Source organism: Talpa occidentalis, unplaced genomic scaffold (genome assembly GCF_014898055.3).
Source record: "Talpa occidentalis isolate TD23 unplaced genomic scaffold, MPIMG_talOcc4v2.1 talOcc4.4, whole genome shotgun sequence".
Taxonomy (NCBI): domain Eukaryota; kingdom Metazoa; phylum Chordata; class Mammalia; order Eulipotyphla; family Talpidae; genus Talpa; species Talpa occidentalis.
Window position 1 is genome coordinate 121,278,028 of NW_023604295.1, and position 19,750 is coordinate 121,297,777.

A 19,750-nucleotide genomic window follows, 5' to 3' on the forward strand; every position below is an offset into this window, starting at 1 on the left:
CTCTTCAGGTCATTGAAAGTAGAAATATGGATATGCAAAATTTATAAAAAGAAGCTTGATGAGGGACTGATCTGATTCTGATCTCAATAAATCAGAAATAAGCAGAATAGCAGAAAGAGAAAAAGCTCTTACTGAGATATTTTCTGACTGGAAAAGAAATTGGATGGCTCAATTTTAAGGGCAGCACATGTTTATTTTTTTTTTTTTTTTTTTTTATCAGTGAAATATTTTTTTTTTTTTTATAAATTTTATTGTTATATTCCCCATACAATTGCCGCCCCCCATTCTGACCCCAATCCCTCCCCTCCCGCCCCCGCCCCCCTAAAAGTGTCTCTGGTTCATAGTTTTTGTTGATTTTGATTTTCACTTTCTTATAGTTTTTCATTTTCCTGGTCCATTATTTAAGTTTTCTAGATTCCTGCTATGAGTGAGACCATCCGGTATTTTTCTTTTTCTTTTTGGCTTATTTCGCTGAGCATGATCCCTTCCAGCGCCATCCATGTTGCAGCAAATTGCATGTGTTTATCTTTTTTGAATGCTGAGTAATATTCCATGGTATATATGTACCACATCTTCTTGATCCAGTCATCTATTTTTGGGCATTTGGGTTGTTTCCAAAGCTTAGCTATTGTAAACAGTGCTGCTATAAACATAGGGGTGCAGGTGTTCTTTGGAATTGATGTTTCTGTGTCCTTTGGGTAAATACCTAGGAGTGGAATTGCTGGGTCATATGGAAGCTCTATGTTTAGTAGGTCCAGAAATCTCCACACAGCTTTCCACAGTGGTTGGACCAGTTTGCACTCCCACCAACAGTGCAGAAGAGTTCCTTTTTCTCCACACCCTCGCCAACATTTGTTGTTGCTAGTTTTTTTAATATGTGCCATTCTCACTGGTGTAAGATGGTATCTCATGGTAGTTTTGATTTGCATTTCCCTGATGACAAGTGATGTTGAACATTTTTTCATATGCCTGTTGGCCATTTGCATTTCCTCTTCAGAGAAGTTTCTTTTAAGCTCTTCTGCCCATTTTTTTGACTGGATTATTTTCTTTGTTGTTGTTGAGTCTCATCAGCTCTTTGCAGATTTTTGTGATCAGTCCTTTATCATTAGTGTTGGGTGCAAAAATGTTCTCCCAGTTGGTGGGGTTTCTCTTTGTTTTTGTTATTGTCTCTTTTGCTGTGCAAAAGCTCTTTAATTTGATATAGTCCCAGCTGTTTATCTTTGCCTTCACTATCACTGCTTTGGGTGATGTGTCTGTAAAGATGTCTTTGATGTGCAAATCACGTAGTGTTTCGCCTATATTTCCTTCTATATATTTTATGGTTTCAGGTCTTATGTCTAGTTCTTTAATCCATTTTGAGTTGATTTTTGTGTATGGTGTGAGGTGGTGGTCAAGCTTCATTCTTTTGCATGTAGCGACCCAGTTTTCCCAGCACCATTTATTGAACAAACTTTCTTTGCTCCAATGCATATTCTTTGCTCCTTTGTCAAAGATTAGTTGACCATAAATCTGTGGGTTTATTTCTGGATTTTCTATTCGATTCCATTGGTCTGTATGTCTGTTCTTGTTCCAATACCATGCAGTTTTGATGATTATGGCTTTGTAGTATAGTTTGAAGTCTGGGAGTCTGATGCCTCCATTCCCTTCTTTTTTTTTCAGGAGAGCTTTGGCTATTCGGGGTTTTTTGTGATTCCATATGAATTTCATCAATAATTTTTCTATTTCTTTGAAGAATGACATTGAAATTTTGATTGGAATAGCATTGAATCTGTATATTGCTTTTGGAAGGATGGCCATTTTAATAATGTTTATTCTTCCAATCCATGAGCAGGGGATGTCTCTCCATTTCTTTGTGTCTTCTTCTATTTCTTTTAACAGTGTTTTATAGTTTTCTTTGTATAGGTCCTTTACCTCTTTTGTTAGATTTATTCCCAAATATTTGATTTTTTTTGTTTCAATAACAAAAGGGATGGTCTTTTCGATTTCTTCTTCTTCAGATTTATTGTTTGTGTATAGGAAGGCTACTGACTTTTGCGTGTTGATTTTGTATCCTGCCACTTTACTGAACTGATTGATGAGTTGAATTAGCTTTTCTGTGGAGTTTTTGGGGTTCTCTATGTATAATATCATATCGTCTGCAAATAGTGATAGTTTGACTTCTTCTTTTCCTATTTGGATTCCTTGGATGTCTTTCTCTTGTCTTATTGCCCTGGCTAGGACTTCCAGTATTATATTGAAAAGCAATGGTGAGAGTGGACATCCTTGTCTTGTTCCAGATCTTAATGGAATTGCTTTCAGCTTTTCACCATTGAGAATGATACTGGCTGTTGGCTTGTCATAGATGGCCTTTATGATGTTGAGGTATGTTCCTTGTATCCAAGAACTTCAAGGGCTTTTATCATGAATGGGTGTTGCACTTTGTCGAAAGCTTTCTCAGCATCTATTGATAATATCATATGGTTTTTATATTTCTTTTTGTTGATGTGTTGGATAACGTTGATTGATTTTCGGATGTTAAACCATCCTTGGGGCAGCACATGTTTAATGAGTAATGGAAGGAAAGAAGTAATTAAACTAGCAACTTAGTCAAGGTAGATGCCACTAACCCAAACAAATCTGCTGGGGAATCCCTTTCTGTTTTTCAAAGCCCATCTCTGGTATAATCTCCTTCAATTCACTTTGCCTAGACTCTCCCATTATTCCTTAGCTCTCTGTGTAAAACTAATCACACTTGGAGAAAGTGTCTCAGACAGAGAGTGTGACTCTTTACTTCCCATACTTAGCCCTGTCATGCTATCTACACATACAGTAAGCACTCAACAAGTGCTTGTTAAACTGGCAATTAAGTCATGATCTTACATGAATTGAAATTCATAACTACCAAGGCATCTGATACACATACCATTTTCCTGAGTTTTACCCAATTTTAGTATCCATTCCACCCCTAATTATAAAGCCCCGATCCTAATATATCATGAATGAATATAATATTCATTCTAGTTCCAAACCTCCTATCATTCATACCTTCCCTAAAATTTTTCACTCATTTCTAAGTATCAGTTTAACCAAATAGCTATATAGATATCCTTCAGACTAATTCTGAATCACAGGGTGTGACATTTAAGATCTGATCCTTTACATAAGTCTGCCAGGAAAAGAGAGAGGAGAGTGACAGAAGAAGAGCAAGAAGCACAAATTCAAAGGCCTTTAAGTGCAAGAGAACTTAACCACATTTGAGGGCTTGGAAGAAAGGCTGTGGCTGGATCATACAGGTAATTTATTGTTTCAGACAGCAAAACTGTATCTATTATTTATTATCTTCCTTAAAATTACCTGTGAACATTCCCGGAATTTTATTTTTTTCTATTTTTCATTTAATCTATTTTATTTTTAATTTTTTTCCTTTTTATGTATTTATATATTTTTTACATCATTCTTCATTTTTGTACAATGTTTGCTTTCTCATCTCCATTATAGTCCCCACGAAATTTCCACCACCAATTCACCCATGTACCATCACCACAGTCCCTTACGCTCTTCCCACCACTGTTTTGACCCTACTCCCTTCTCCCTCCTTGCAGAATGTCTCTGGTTTACAGTTGCCTGTTGATTTTGATTTTATTATAATTAATTTTATTTCCATGATCCCTTATTTGGATCTTCTACATTCCTCCTATAATTGAAACCATCCACCATTTTTCTTTTTCTTATTTCACTGAACATGATCCCTTCCAGCTCCATCCATGTTGATGAGAATGGCATGAGTTCATCTTTTTTGCAAGGTAATACTCACTGTAACAAAGATCTCTCTGCATACATCTTTGAGATACGTTTTAACATTTGTATACATATTTTCTGAAAATGGAATGCTGGGTCATTTAGATTTTGGTAGGCATTGCCAACTCACTAGCAAAATGACTCAGTGAATGTTAGGCCAAATGGTTTTCCAGCTCCATACATATGTGTACACACACACACACACACAGAGTATATAAAACAGTAACATTTGAAGATGAAATTAATTTAGAATGAAACTCACCGTGTCACTATTTTATATATTAGTTCTATGCTATAACTAGAAGCCAAGATAAAAAATTCCATTGTCTCTTTCTAAATTCTATTATTTTTTATATTTGGTTAATGACATTGGCTAGTCTAAACACACTAAAATACACTAACATAATATTTTAAAGAAACATTTATTTTATTTATTTATGCATACAAAAATTGGTGTTTTGTCCAGAAGTGTGGGGGCTGAGAGGATTCATCAGAGACAGAGTAGGGAGCAGAACAGGCAGATCTATTGAAATACACTGCTGAGGGGAGCAGCAGGTGAGACAGGAGATGTCTGCTGTGTCATGTGGGTTAATTCCCTGGCCAGGACTGAACTCATGCCGCATTGGCTGGCAATGGCTTGATAGCACTGAGATTTAACCCCTGTGCCACCACGGAGGCCCTCTTAACACAATTTTGTCAAATGCTTGCCTAAAAATTTATTTGCCTATGGATTTCTTTGTTTCATGGTAAAATAGCAAAATTAATTCTAAGAGAATTAAACTCTAAAGACTAGATATTTGGAATAGAAAATATAATATGAAGATGATGGCGATGGTATACTGCCACTTGTACATGACATTACTGATCCACTACCTATCCCTGAAATATTTGAACTTTCTGAACTATTGTTTTCTCATATGTAAGATAGGATTACTAACAGTATCTCTTCCATGATGTGGATATGCAAATTAAACATATTAAGTAAAGAGTTTAGCACAATGCCTGGTACATAAATAGTAGTCAGGAAATCTTACCTATTGTTGCTGTTATTTTCTTTGAGTTTTAAACAAAGTTTGCAGCAAGACTGTACAGGTTCAAGTGTAGATTCCTGCTGTCATCTTCTTGCGTTTCAGATTCTTGTGTTCTTCAAATATTCTAAGCTCAGTTTTACTATCCTAGTCGCATCTCTGTACAAGAGTTTGGTGCAGGGAGTCACAGCATTGTTTGCTTCACTTAACAGAATTAGTAAATATTATCTTACCACTAATGTTGACTTTCCCTAGATAGGGAAAACAGGAAGCAGCACCTCTTTATAATTCTGGCTTAATGAGGCTTATTTCTCTATGGGTGTATTTTATATTAAAAATGATCCTTCCTTTACATTATACTTATAATTTAACAGATTTGCTTCCTGTGACCTGTGAGCAATATCTGAAATTAGATATTTTTGGAGTTTCAAAGCTTTATTTGACTCTGATGTGACCCACAATACATTCTGAGTGAATCAAAGTACTACTCTACTATTTTTCTTATATCTGCATAGCCTTGGATTAGATTAGGGACATGTAGATTTCCATACCCTGACACCTCCTACCCTCTCTGTCTGCAAGTAGCCTAACTTTAAGTTTTTGTCTGTCAACATTAAAATCCCTGAGATTAGAGTCAGAAAATAAAAAGGGACCAAGCACTAGAGTCTTAATACCACATCTCCATGTTATTACTTTTAGTACAAGTTCACTGAGTTATAGGAAGTTCAGGATGTCTTTGCTTTCTCTTGGCAATCTATAGGCATGTTTATCATGGATACTTCGCCCCTACTACATATTGAGATGAGAGAAGACCTGAGCCAACGGGTGAGAGAAAATGTTCTTCTATTATGCCAATGTTATGAATAACAACTACAACTCATTATAACCTCAAACTACCAAAAAGATAGGTGGAACAGAGTAAAAGCATTGTCTATGAAGTAAAGGAAAAATAAATAAATGAAAAAGTAGAGAAGATACAGCCCCTCTGGGGAGGTGGGAAGAAATACAAAAGAACAGTTCTGAAGAATAAATGCAGCTCTGATATTATCATAGAGTGTATTATAAAATAGCAATATTACTACTACACTATTACTCATATAAATTATATAATACTAATTTATTATCTTGCCTCTTATGTAATAATACTTCACATTTAACTTTCATGCAATTGCACAGAGGTGATCCATGGTTATAATTTGCACATCAAAGATCTCTTAAAATACACAAATATATAATATATAACACTAACCAATTTAGGAGAGTCATTAGAATGTATTTAATATCACATACAAAAGAAAAAGAATTGGTCATTTACATTAAGTATTTTTGACTAATCAATGGTCTGCATTTATTCTTTTAGATAACGTCACTTGTAGGCGACAAAACTACAATGCACACAAATCTACTCATCAAAAAATTCCATTTGTACATAGGATAAACATTTTACTAAATTAAAACTTGGAAATAATCATGTTCTTTAATGATCACTATAATACTACTTGTGCCTGACTTTCTTTTCAGCCTATTTTTTTCTCCTTTTTTAAATTTAACACTGTTTTAAAGCACTGTAGGATTCAGGGGAATAGGCTCACACCTTCTCAGATATACATCCCCACCAGAGCACCAATATCCCTTTACCATATACCACTGGGCTCCCCCTTTGCTCCCACCCCACTCTGTCTTCTAGTAGCATCAATTCTGCAGTCAAATTTCTGGGCACTTGAACCTCTCTACTTCTCAGTTTCCCTATCTGTACTGCAGGGACAACAGCATTCTATTTACTTCATAGGACTGTAGTAAAATTAGAGAAATTATACATTATAATGGTTAACACAATGCCTAGTAAATTAAATGCACAAAAAAAAGCTACCAAAAGTATTATATACTTGTTAGTACTATCATCACCTTTATTTTCAACTTGACATTACTTTGGTTTGCTATTTGAAGATACTCTCTATTGTTACAGAAAAATGCTACAAATAAATTGCCACACATGGAGGAGAGATGCTGCTCCTCACTTCAGCTTTCTCGGTTGTCCACTTCCCCTTACATGGACAAGGCTCTGGCCAGGTCCAAAACCACCAGCTATGGTCATTCAGGGTAAATAAGTCTGGCCAGATTTCACATCACTAGACTCTTATAATTTTAAAATCATTATTCTTCTACAATAACTTTGCCCATAATTGAATAGTTACCAATATACCTATTATGGCTCACTTTTTTCTAATGAAGCAATCAGACTGTTAAATAAGTCTTGGACAAGGGAACAGTAGTGTTTTATTTATGCTAATATTCATCTAAACACTGTTCTTCATTTCCTCATGCTTTTCTTTAAAAAAAAAAAGATTGATTTATTTATGCATACAAGAGGTAGAGTACAGGCCAGAAATGTGGGGGGTGAGAGGATCCACCAGAGACAGAGTGGAAACAGAACAGGCAGGCAGACTGAAACACACTGCTGAGGGGAGCAGCGGGCAAGATGAGAAATCTGCCTCGCCATGTGGGTTTCTCCCTGGCTGGTCAGGGACCGAACTCGTGCTGCAGAGGCTGAGGATTGCTTCAAAGTGCGGTGCTTAACCCCTTGCGTCACCAGGGAAGGCCTCCTCATGCTTTTCATATGGAATAATTTCCTATCTCCTTAAAATTATTAATCACAAACTAATTTACTATAAGCATCTGTTACGTTCAACTACTTCATTATGTTTTCTATCATTGTACACAAATTGTAAAACAAATCAAAATATAGGCATCTCCTGCTTTCTAAAGTCCGTTACACCACTTCACTTTTTATTTTTTATTTATTTTTTTAATTGAGGTAATGCTGGTTTACATTGTTTGTATTTGGGAAGTATAGGAACCCCCCACCTTGAAATGCTATTGCCAGAATAAACCCACCACAAAAGTACTTGTGGCCTACCACTTCACTTGTATGAAAGACCTATATTGTACCAATTTTTGCTAACTGAAAGAAAGCCAAAGAGGATATCACTTTTACCCTCAAAAGCAACAACAGCAGTCAGTATTGGTTCTATAGCAGACATTCTAGAGGCAACAATATCCCAAACAGTGATAACAGACCTACCAACCTCCTTCCCCAGGAAAGACTTTATATAGCCTGGGTATTTAGCTCATCATTCCTGCTTTTACTATATGATAGTGCTTTTGGTTATTTATTACTGTTATTTTATATGCTATTTTACATATTGCTATTTTATATGGTATGATTTGGTAGGCTAATTTTTGGTCTGAGAAATCTCAACTATTGTGCCATATGAATTAATGCTAATTGCTTCTTTCCTTTATGCCATTTGAAGCTTACAAATGGTTCTACAGGAAGGTTCTATTTTAGGATGGCAGGCGTTTTATTACAAATTATTATTTGTAATAATAATCATCGATTATTACCAAGTATTTTCATATCTTCCTTAGAGAGAAAATTGCATTGGTTTTTAAAAATCATGTGTGGGGGATAAGTTATATTATACACAAATTTAATTTCAGGAAAGGAAAGGTACAGAACATCTGTCATCAAAGAGGCTAATCGGTCCTACAGGCTTGAGAAACACCAGCCTAGAAGAAGCACAACAGTCACTGTTCCGATTCTTAATTTACAAATCACCCCTCCCATAAAATCTTAGTTCATTGTAGGATATAATTAAAGGCTTGAGTTTCTAGCTTTGTAATCTTGGTAAAGACACTTTTTCACTCTGGGCTAATTTCCCCATCTGTAAAATGAGATAAAATCCATACATAGGGTTGGTGCCAAGATTAAGTTAGTTACTATATGCATACTGCCAGTAAGAGTGTTTGGCACATAATAATTTAAAAAGTATTATGTATTATTTTTATTTTGTCATTATTTTCTAGGCCTAGAATATTCTTTCTTTGCTTCCATACAAAAAAAAATATACCACTCATCTAAAAAAGAATACTGTCCAGTGGATAAAGATGTGGGAAATGTAGACATGGCTTCTTTTTCCAGAAAGATAAGTACTTTAGGACACAAAACTGGTGAAAGAGTGATGCACATTTCAAAGCATTAGGGAAACTAGAAAAGTGAAATGTCTGGGATATTATAAGGGAAGGGGAACAATATCATTCTTCTATTGATACTTTCATTTATTCTGCCCTGACTTCCTCATTTAGCACTAATACCTTTTTCTATAAACCTTTGTCCTTACCCATCATTGTGCAATAACTCGGACTTTTACAATAATTGTATCTCTATGTTTTCCTGCAACTTGGACATAAAATTCCAAGTAAGGGTCATGTTGAAGATTAAGTTTCTCTGTATAATGCCTGGCAGATTGTCAAAATACAACTACCTTTATAGTTGGACCTAGTTAAACAACCATTTTTAATTAATGAGACCTTCGACAGATCCTTTAACTTCTCTAAGTCTAATTTCCTCATGTTTAAAAATTAAACTATTACAAAATGGTGATCCTACTCAAAGCAATATCCAGATTCGATGCAATTCCAATAAAAAAGTCAATAGCATTCTTCAAAGAACTAGAATAAATACAACTAAAATTCGGATGAAATGACAAAAGATTCTGAATAGCCAAAGCAGTTTTGATCAAAAAAGAAAAAGAATGGTGGTATTACACTTCCAGACTTCCAACTATACTTTAAAGTTGTAAAAATTTAAACAGCATGATAATTGAACAAAAATAGACACACAGACCAATGGAATAAAACTGAGATCCCAGAAATAAATTTACACCTATATGGACAATTATTACATGACAAAGGCCCCCCCCCCCACCAAATACACTGTAACAACGAAAGCCTCTTCAGAAATTGGGTACGGGACAATTACATGCAAAAGTATAAAATTAGACCATTATCTAATACTATACCCAAAAATAAACTCAAAAATGGATTAAAGATTTGGATGTAAGACCTGAAATCATAAAATATATAGATGAAAACATAGACAAAACACTTTACAACGTAAGCTTCGGTGACATCTTCAGGGATGTTTCCAACAGCAAGGAAAACAAAAGAGAACATAAACAACTGGGATTACATTAAAGGAAAAAGCTTCTGTACATAGAAAGAAACTATAACTCAAACAAAAAGACAACCTTCCGAATGGAAGAAAATATTTGCATGCCATATATCAAGGAAATAATATTGAAGATTAACAAAAACTAATACAACTCAGCAACAAGAAAACAAATAACCCAATCAAAAAATGGGCAGAAGAGCTAAACAGACACTTCCCCCAAAAAGACATACAGATGACCAACAAGCACATTAAAAAGTGTTCATCATTACATATTATCAGGGAAATGCAGATGAAGACCATAAATGAGATACCACCTCACACCTGTGAGAATGGCCCATATCAAAAAACCCAATTTAATAAAAACCAGAGAGAAAATTAATCCACATAAGAATTTTACATTATATTGTTTGATGAAACATGTCTATTCAAATAAGTAAAGGAAGCATCAACTGCACTCAGTTGATGTCTGACAAAGGTTAACACACCATAATATTGTGCTAGGTAAATACTTCTCAGTCTACTTATTTATGTCACTGATGACAATGTCATACTTTTATTTGGCACTTCAGGCACATTAAACAAAGTTTCTTAGCCTGCCAAAATGATAGATTATGCTTATGCTTCTGTGTATTCCTTTTATCACCACAGCTATTTTCACTGTGTGTGTGTGTGTGTGTGTGTGCGCGCGCGCGCGCGCGCGTGTGTGTGTGTGTGTGTGTGTGTCTGTGTAGACATGTATTAATGTTTGGAAAGCTTTAAAAACTTCTACTGAGGGCATATAGCCAAAGAATTTTGAGGAGGCTCATTTCATAAAACATCCTATGTATTGAATCAAGATTTAAAAAAACACATTTTTAAGATATTGATAAAAGGAGGCAAAAATGCTCTTTTTTTCCTCCAATTAAATCCTTTCTCTTTGGTCACACATGAAAAAGTCTTCTTTACCTTTTATCTCAATTTATAATATATGCAATGCCAAAATATATAAGTACTTTCTATAACAGAAAATACAGCTTTTCCCATGGTAGTTAAAATGATTAATAAGGTATTGTGTCCAATACTATGGAATTTTATACACAAACATTGGAGGTGACCAATAAATTTGATGTGGATGGTTCATATTTAAACATTCTAGTTGGCTTAAGAAAATATGTATATATTTGACAAGCTAAAGGATCTATATTAAGGCTATGTGCTATCACTATTACTTGAATTGTAGGCTGCTTTTTTTTCTTACCAAGTAAACAGTGTTAACGTGATTATATTGGTCTTTTTAAAAATTCCCAAATTTTTTGTTCTGTGTCCAGATCAAAAGTTGTAGTAGTCCAATGTTATAAAATGCCCAAGTGGAAGTGGGGGTTCTTCTATGACTAGAAAGTTTTATAATTAACTGGCTTTTCATTTACTACAGCAGTCAGAGAATGAGACAGGTTTATCAGAGATAATCCTGATGTTTTTCATTTGGGGCATCCATAGACGCAGTTCTTTCCCGAATTACTCAAAGGCCATATTTGGATAATAATTCACTTGATATGTTCTAAATTATCCTTAACAATTAATCGTGAATACTACAGAAATAATGTGCAATGAAATCTTTTTTTAAAAAATTCTAAATATCTGTAATACATGATGCAGATAACACCTACAGATGCAGAGTTAAAATAGACAAAATTTTATTTTTCAAAGACCTTTGTGATTAGTCTCAGTATAATTTGGGATATGAAATTCTCACATTATTTCTTACTCTGACACCACTATAAGAAAGAACACTGTAATTTATGATTTTACTTATTCTAAAGCTATAAAAATGACAACAAATTCTATCAGTCTACCTCAGTTCTATTATCATTTCTGCATGCCTTCTTAATATTGGTGCAAAACTAAACTACTGTTTTTTAAAATAAAAAAGTCACCAACAAAAGTAATTAATTCCACGTGTGAGTTTGAGTTATATTTATTTTGTAATACATACCAAGAAATAACATATACTTCATGTCTCTTTTTATAAGTAAAATGTTTTCTATTTCATTGTTGTCTGTTTAAAATATTCATCATGTACTCCCACTAGAAATAAAGTATTCTTTTCTAGGACTTCACAGTGATATGCAATGAAATGATCTTTTTGTTGTTGTTGTTCAGTGAACATGAGTCAAACTATAATCTTTGGAAAGCTACATTGAAATAATCAATTAAAAATAAAATAATTGACATTTAAGAATAAGTAATTTTCAAAAATAGTGACATTCAGATTTTTTTATATTATAAATATACAGCCATAACAAATACTCAGAACAATGCACAACACTTTCACAGTAGGACACAACACAGGGCACTCAGGGCAAGGGGCAATACTACCCCCTTCCTTTGTAATCTCACCTTCTACAGATTACAAAAGAAAGGTTTAGAAAAATTAAGTGAGTAGGCCATAATAACAATGGATATGCAGAGAAATTCAATCCTTTTATTATGATATAAAAAAGGGTTAGAGTTGGAACTCAAATTCCAATTACTATAATATTTCTGAAGTCAAGGAAATCAAAAGGTGGTGAAGAAAACTTCCCAGTTATAAAACGTGATAGTCTATTCACGAAATACAAAATTTAATTGTTTTAGTTATTTCTTCCAGGCTAGAATACTAAAGAGAAATAACTGACAGCAATACAAAAAGTCATCCAGTCCAACAATACTTTCCTAATCAGTAAATGAACTTAAAATAGCTACATGTCTCTTTTTATAAGTAAAATTTTTCTATTTCATTGTTGTCTGTTTAAAATATTCATCATGTACTCCCACTAGAAATAAAGTATTCTTTTCTAGGACTTCACAGTGAAGAATACTAAAGAGAAGTAACTGACAGCAATACAAAAAGTCATCCAGTCCAACAATACTTTCCTAATCAGTAAATGAACTTAAAATAGCTACATGTAGATACACCTCTATTCACACACAAGAGTCTCAAGACTATGCCAATAGGTAACTTTTTATAATAACGTACTATGTAAGACAAATGGAAAGGACATACAAAGGATACAACCCACCTTTATTACCACCTGTATACTCAACATAAACCTATGTGTAGTCTCACTCATTTTTTAAATCACAATCAGTCTAAATTCTCACTTTTTACTTTAGAAGATAATGTCAATATACTCACCTGACAAAATGCTGTTATAGCACTTTGTAACCTATAAAGAAGCCCTATATGCAACTATTCATGATTACAGTTCCAGTTTTCAATAATTTCTATATTTCTGTAATATTTTTTCTATAATATTTTTAAGTATTAGAAGATCAAATTTTTATACTGTTTTTCCATTATTCGAAAAAATCCAAAATGTGACATGTTTTGAGATGTTTCCAAAAAGTTATGCTGTGCAGTAAAATCTAACAACAAAAGGCATTTTGGCCGTAGACAAAATTCCTCTCCTTCATCTCCTTTTAAAACCCTTTTGAGGCATTACTGCTTTAAGTCGAAGTTTCAAGTTACTGGGTTATTGTGTAACCAGTGAGGTGGAGTAGTTTGAATTTCCTCCAGAGCCAGCCTGAGGTCCATTTACTTCCGCAGGTCATTGAAAAACTCATCTTTTTTTAAAAAAAAATGAATATTTAAAACTTCTGAATAATATGTCAATTTAAATAAAATGTTAGAAATTTATATATATATATATTATTCTCATTTCCTTTCCTAATAAATTAGCAAGTTCTATTTTAGTTTAAATACTACCTAAATAATGGCTCATTCTCTTGAAAGTGAAAGATGATGTCCACAAAGTAAAGATGCTATACTGCTTTTTAAAAATAAAGCCTTTTTAATGCATATACTAGGAATGCCTTCTAAAATACACTCCTTAAAAAATTTATCCACTCAATACCTTGTAATCATCTCTAAATCTAATGGGACATAAGCACATTTCATCAGAGATGAAATTCTTCAATGACTGCGAAAATGAGAATCAAAAAATTATTATAATCTAGTAGTTTGGCTTGCAGCAAGCATTAATCAGAAGTCATAATAAATCCACATGCTTCCTCAGACAGCACATTAGTCAAACCCTTTTCTGTGATAACGACAGTGACTAATGGGCTCTGAGTTAGAAGGGTCAATCATAAACTCATCAAATGCTTCATTTAATTTCTTAATTTGGACAAACACAATTTGTTTATGGGAAAGATATCAGGTGTTCGTGAATGAATAATGGCTATGAAACCAAACTCCATTAATCAGCTCATGATTACAAATGACTTAGAGATTGTTTATTCTAATTTCATTCATTTGGGTCAACAAAGAAAACATGAGCAAATGAAACCATTTGGAAAAAAATGGCACTTATTCCTCCATATTTAATAAGGCAATGATAAATACTCTTTCAATAACTGTACCAAAAGGACTTTATTACTCTGGTTGATACTAGTCTATTTTACAACTGAGCCATTAATGTATATGATTTATAAAGAGACCAGGTAAGAAAAGACAAAATAGAACATCCTTCAATGCTATCAAAGTTACACTTATTTTCCAAGACTTGTCTATGATACACCTTTACTTCCTGAAAAATCTGAAGTGCTTTGCATTATTTTGACAGCTTTAGAATATGTATCTCCCTAGCAAGAAGTAATGTTATAATTTTTTCATTTCTAAAGACACCTGCTCTTCCTCTGCCTCTTTTCCTGCTGCCACTAAATGGCACTTGGGATAAGAGAGCTCCTCTCTGGTAATCCATGACTATGAGGGATGGTGCTGAACAAGCCTAACTTGCCACCTGATCTGCTGTGATTCCCTTTACTCTGATCTGGCTGATGAACTTGATGAGCTGGTTGGGTTTGGTCAACAGAAGACCTGGAAGGGAGCACAATTAGAGGACAGGGTCTGTGGTTTGACAGAGGCTGTCATTCTCTTTCAAAGGTCCAGTTTCTGTTGGGATGATTCTCTCTTATAACAAGTTCTGAAATGTTCTAATAATGCTCTCTTCCCTTTCCCTTTTCAGGGCTAAAGGTAAACAAACTCACAGATATTGCTAAGTCAGGAAATTTGATTCTTCTAAACTCAGCCCAAACCTTTAATAGTCCCTTCATTAAATCCTGATTAAGATATTTATTTTTGGCTGCAACTATAAGCTGTACATGTGCTCATATTTTGGCTTCTTTATTTCCTCTTGAGGTCTCAGAGGTCTGAGACATAATCTATAACCTATAAACAGCTTAATACTGGTCTGTGTATAGAGTCCGAGCATGCAGATCCCTATCAAAATGTCTCAGGAAAATCACTCTTTAGGTCATCCTGTGGTAACTAATGCTGACTTTGTTTACTTGAGATTTTTCTTATTTCCAGAAGATGAAGGCCTTTAATGCTATAAACTTTCATTCTGTAATTGGACCCTTAATCATGTCCAACTGATGAGTTGATTGAATAACATTCCTTGATGTATTATCTGTTCCTGCTTCCTTTTCTGATTACTTCATTTGAACTCTTTAGTCCTGACCTGTTGAGCCCCAGGTATGTAGGTGAGTAAAAATAAAAGAGTATTTTCACTAATATAAAATATATAAATATATAACACTTTAAACACTATATAGTTTATGATTTCACTTATTTATAAACATTAATGCTCTTATTAGATATAAAATACTTTCCCACAAAAATTTTTTAGACATATTTTCCTCCACATTCAATGGGGTATTCCTTGTAAACCCATCATAAGCAGAAAATATAAGCTGAAATGCATTTAATACAGCTAACTATTTTGGCTTAGCCTCACCTACGTATCATGTTCAGAACATTTACATTAACCTAAGTTGGTCAAAATCAGCTACCAGAAAGACTACTTTATAATAAAGTATTGCATATTTCATGTAATTTATTGAACATAGTACACTGTAGAGTACTGATTGTTTAACCTCATGATCACCTGGCTGGCTGAGAGCTGACCAGCCTCTTGTGAGATTATAATACTGCATATATGGCTAATCTGGGAAAAGATCAAAATTCAAAATTTGAAGTACAATCTCAACTGAATGCATATCACTTTCACACCATTGTAAATTCACAAATTTGAAAAATTATAAGTTGAGCCATCATAAGTCAGGGATCATGTGCACTAACTATACTTTTGAAATGGTATTTTTAAATTTTTTGGATAGCTACCTAGAAGTGGAACTACTGGGTTGAATGGCTGATACATGTTTAATGTTTTGAGACACTTTCATACTGTTTTCCATAGGGCTGGACCAGTTTGCATTCCTACCAACAGTGTGTGTAGGAAGGTTCCCTTTTCTCCACATCTTGCCAGCACTTGTTTCTGGTCTTTTCAATATGGACCATTCTCACACATTTGAGATGGTAACTCATTGTGGCCCTGATTTGTATTTCTCTAATAATAAGTGATTGTGAATGTTTCTTCATGTGACTTCTGGCCATTTTAATGTCTTTGGAAAGGTGTCTGTTTAGTTCTTTTGCCCATTTTTGGATTGGGTTATTTGTTTTGTTTGGTGTATGGTATGAGATCATGGTCTAGTTTCATTCTCTTGCACGTACTTGTCCAGTTTCCCCAACACCATTTATTGAAGAGGCTATGTTTTAGGGTCCTTTGTCAGAGATTAGCTGTCCATACATATGTGGGTTTATTTCTGGGCTCTCAATTCTGTACCACTGGTCTGTGCATCTGTTTTTGTTCCAGTACCAGGCTGTTTTAAATATTGTGGCTTTATAATATAGCATGAAGTCTGGAAATGTGATCTCTCCATTCTCTTTTTTCTTTGTCAAGGTTGCTTTTGCTATTCAGGGTCTGTTTTTACTCCATATGAATTTCAGTAGTATTTCCTCTGGTTCTTTGAAATATGTATCTCCCTTAGTGATAAAACAACATGAAATAACATACAAAAGTTCCTTGCACTGGGAATAGTTATACAAGCACGAGACATTACATATTATATATAAATAAGAGCGATAAAAGTGAGTTGCAACTGTGGGGACACATGTACCTAACTCCTTCCAAATCAGAGTAAGATAATCAATTTCCTTGAGTAGTGTGATAACCAATTTGTTTCTATATAGTCACAAAGCAGAAAATAGTAATTATCAGTGTACACATAATTATGTGCTGCAGTATTTTTAATTATAAGGACATGGAAATAGTAGCCATCTTCCATTATTGCTGTTAGAACAATGGCCAACAAAGAGCACATCAGTTTACTGAGAATATTGAAGAAATTATTATGTAACAATACACTCACCATTTCCTGGAAGAAAAAGAATCCAATCTTATTTTTAATATTAGTTTAGGATTTAGCTTCAATGGTGTATAGATGCACATTCACACAGGCTTCTAATTACATTCATTCTTTGATCCAACCAACTATTTATAAACAAAGGCTCCGAACTCCAGGGTATTGTGCTAGTTACTAGGAAATGCAAAGTTGAAAGATCTACCTAAGAAGGGCTTATTGCTCAGTAGGGTTTTGTACATATAAAATAAGTACAAAACAAAATTTGAGAAAAATCTATTCTAAAGATATATAAAAGAAGGATGTTATGTGCAAATAGTGCCTCACCCAGGAATGTAGGATTGGCTTAATACTTGAAATCAACCAGTGAGATTCAACATATTAATAGATTACAAAAGTAAATATATATGATACCATCTTAATAGATGCAGAAAAGGCATCTGACAAAATAGCATATTCATTCTTGATAAAAACTCAAGGGAAACTGAGAAGAAAAAATTTTCCAAAGATTCTTAAAAAATAATCTCTATGTGAGGTTAACAAAATAATAGATGTAAGTTTAATACTCAAAACAGGATTTTATTCCCACATACTATCAATGAAACAACTGAGATTGTTCTACAGCTGGGTTCTAGGAGTTGTTACATGTCTGTTTAAATTTTGTCAAAAATCCAAGCTCTAATAAAAAAATCCAAATCACTCAAGAGGGTGTTTTTACTGTATTTGACAATTTTTTAAAATTTTGAAAATAAAGAGGAAAAACAAAGAAAAAATATAAAGTACATATCTAACTGGCACTTAGAATGCATAAATAACTCTACAAGCAATAATAAAAGCAATTTCTTTTAAAAATGGGCAAGAGATATGAGCAGGTACTTCATAAACGTATACAGATGACAGATGACTGTATAAAAAGATGTTCAACCTCATTAGTCATCACAGGAATGCATATTAAATTAAAAAGTCAAATGAAACAAACACATTCAATAGAATGGCTGGAATTAAACAAAAACAAAACAAAACAAAAAACTGGACAACACCAAGTGATGTCAAGGATGTGGAGCAAATGGAACTTGCACACATGGCTTGTGAAAACACAAAATGGTATCACTACTTTTGAAAGAGTTTGGCTGTTTCTTATCAAGTTAAAGCTATACGTACTATCTAACCAAACAATCCATTTCTAAGTATTTACTCAAGAAAAATCAAAATACATGTTCACAGACTTGTAATTAAAAGTTCAAATAAGTTTTAATCATAAAACCATAAACTAGAAATAACCTTCATATCCACCAATTGCTGTGTGAATAAACAAACTATTAGAGCCAGATGATGGAATGAATACTACTCAGTAATGAAAAGGACTGATGTTCACAACTAAGTGGTCAAGTTTTAAAAGCATTATGCTTTCAAAAACTGCACATACAACAGTTTATATGTTATATGATTCCATCTATATAGTATTCTGAAAATAACAAAACTATAATGATATAAAGTAGACTAGTAGTTGCGAAGGTCTAAGATAGGGAGAGAGAAATAACTCTAAAGGAGTAAAAGGAAACTTTTGGGGATAATGTAGACATTTGTCAAAACTCTTCAAGTTTCACAGGATATAGCACAAAATTTTATTAAGTTTAAATTGAACCTTAAATATCCCTCTTCAGATTCTCTTCATGACTGCAGAATGATCAGATAAAGACAAAAAAAAAATTAATAAATACAATTTTCACCTCCCAAGACAATTATTACTATTAGTATTTTGACATGTATCACTTATATTTCATTATAAGTATTACCTTTTGGTCACAACTAAAATAGGATCAGACTTTCATAATGTTCAGGAAATTCCTTTATTGAATTACAAATCACAAATCTTTATCTATTTCAATAAATACAGTCTTTATTAAAAAAGACAATTCTGTGATTCTCCTAGTTTTAAGTGAATGTCAAAAATTTTTAGCTTATAATGCCATTTTGTTGCTATTACTTAATTCAAAATTTGCAAGACTTGTTTATATTAACATGTAACTGGACATCCTTGATAAAGAGAGAAAAAAATCTTAATTTTTATGGGATGACAGAAAAATTTAAAATATTAGTAAATATTAATAAAATATTTTTTTTGGCGACAGAGAGAACTATTTGTTGATTTGTTACCATCAACTCTCTGTAAATTTAGGGGAAGATGCTGTACTCACACACAAAAAGGAACACTCTATTTAAACAGTTTTTTTTATTATGAAAGAAAAAAGAAACCCCAGGGTCTAAAATGTAATGAGTGATCCTATTAGTTCCACCAGACTAAAATCATACAGTCTACGTATGTGGTCTTTTCAGCCACATCTGTCATGAGCCATTTTTACATCACAAAATGCAAAATACTGAGCACCGATTTATTAGATGAGACCTGGGAAAGTATTCATCATCTGATTTCCCTAAAAGAAAAACTGGCTCGTAAGAAGATAGGTGACAATCCTTGTTCTTTGCAGAGCACCCACAGAATTTACACATTTAGAATCAAATCTTAATATAATCCCAGCAACAAAGAGAAAACCACAATAAAGTAAAGGATTAAACAAAATGGACAAACAAAAGGAACCCCAATAATGACTTTCTTAGAATACAAATACTTTGCTTGGCTAGTAAATATATATCTGTTACTAAAAATATTTACAAGAAAAAATGTATATAAAGTGCTTATATATAGTAG

General features: G+C 33.5%; 1 protein-coding gene across 2 annotated transcripts in view; it reads right to left on the bottom strand.

Annotated features, from left to right (window-relative positions):
• RSRC1 (arginine and serine rich coiled-coil 1) overlaps positions 1–19,750 on the bottom strand; it is a 320,815-nt gene that overhangs the window by 105,596 nt on the left and 195,469 nt on the right. The gene's annotated exons all lie outside the window — the stretch shown is intronic.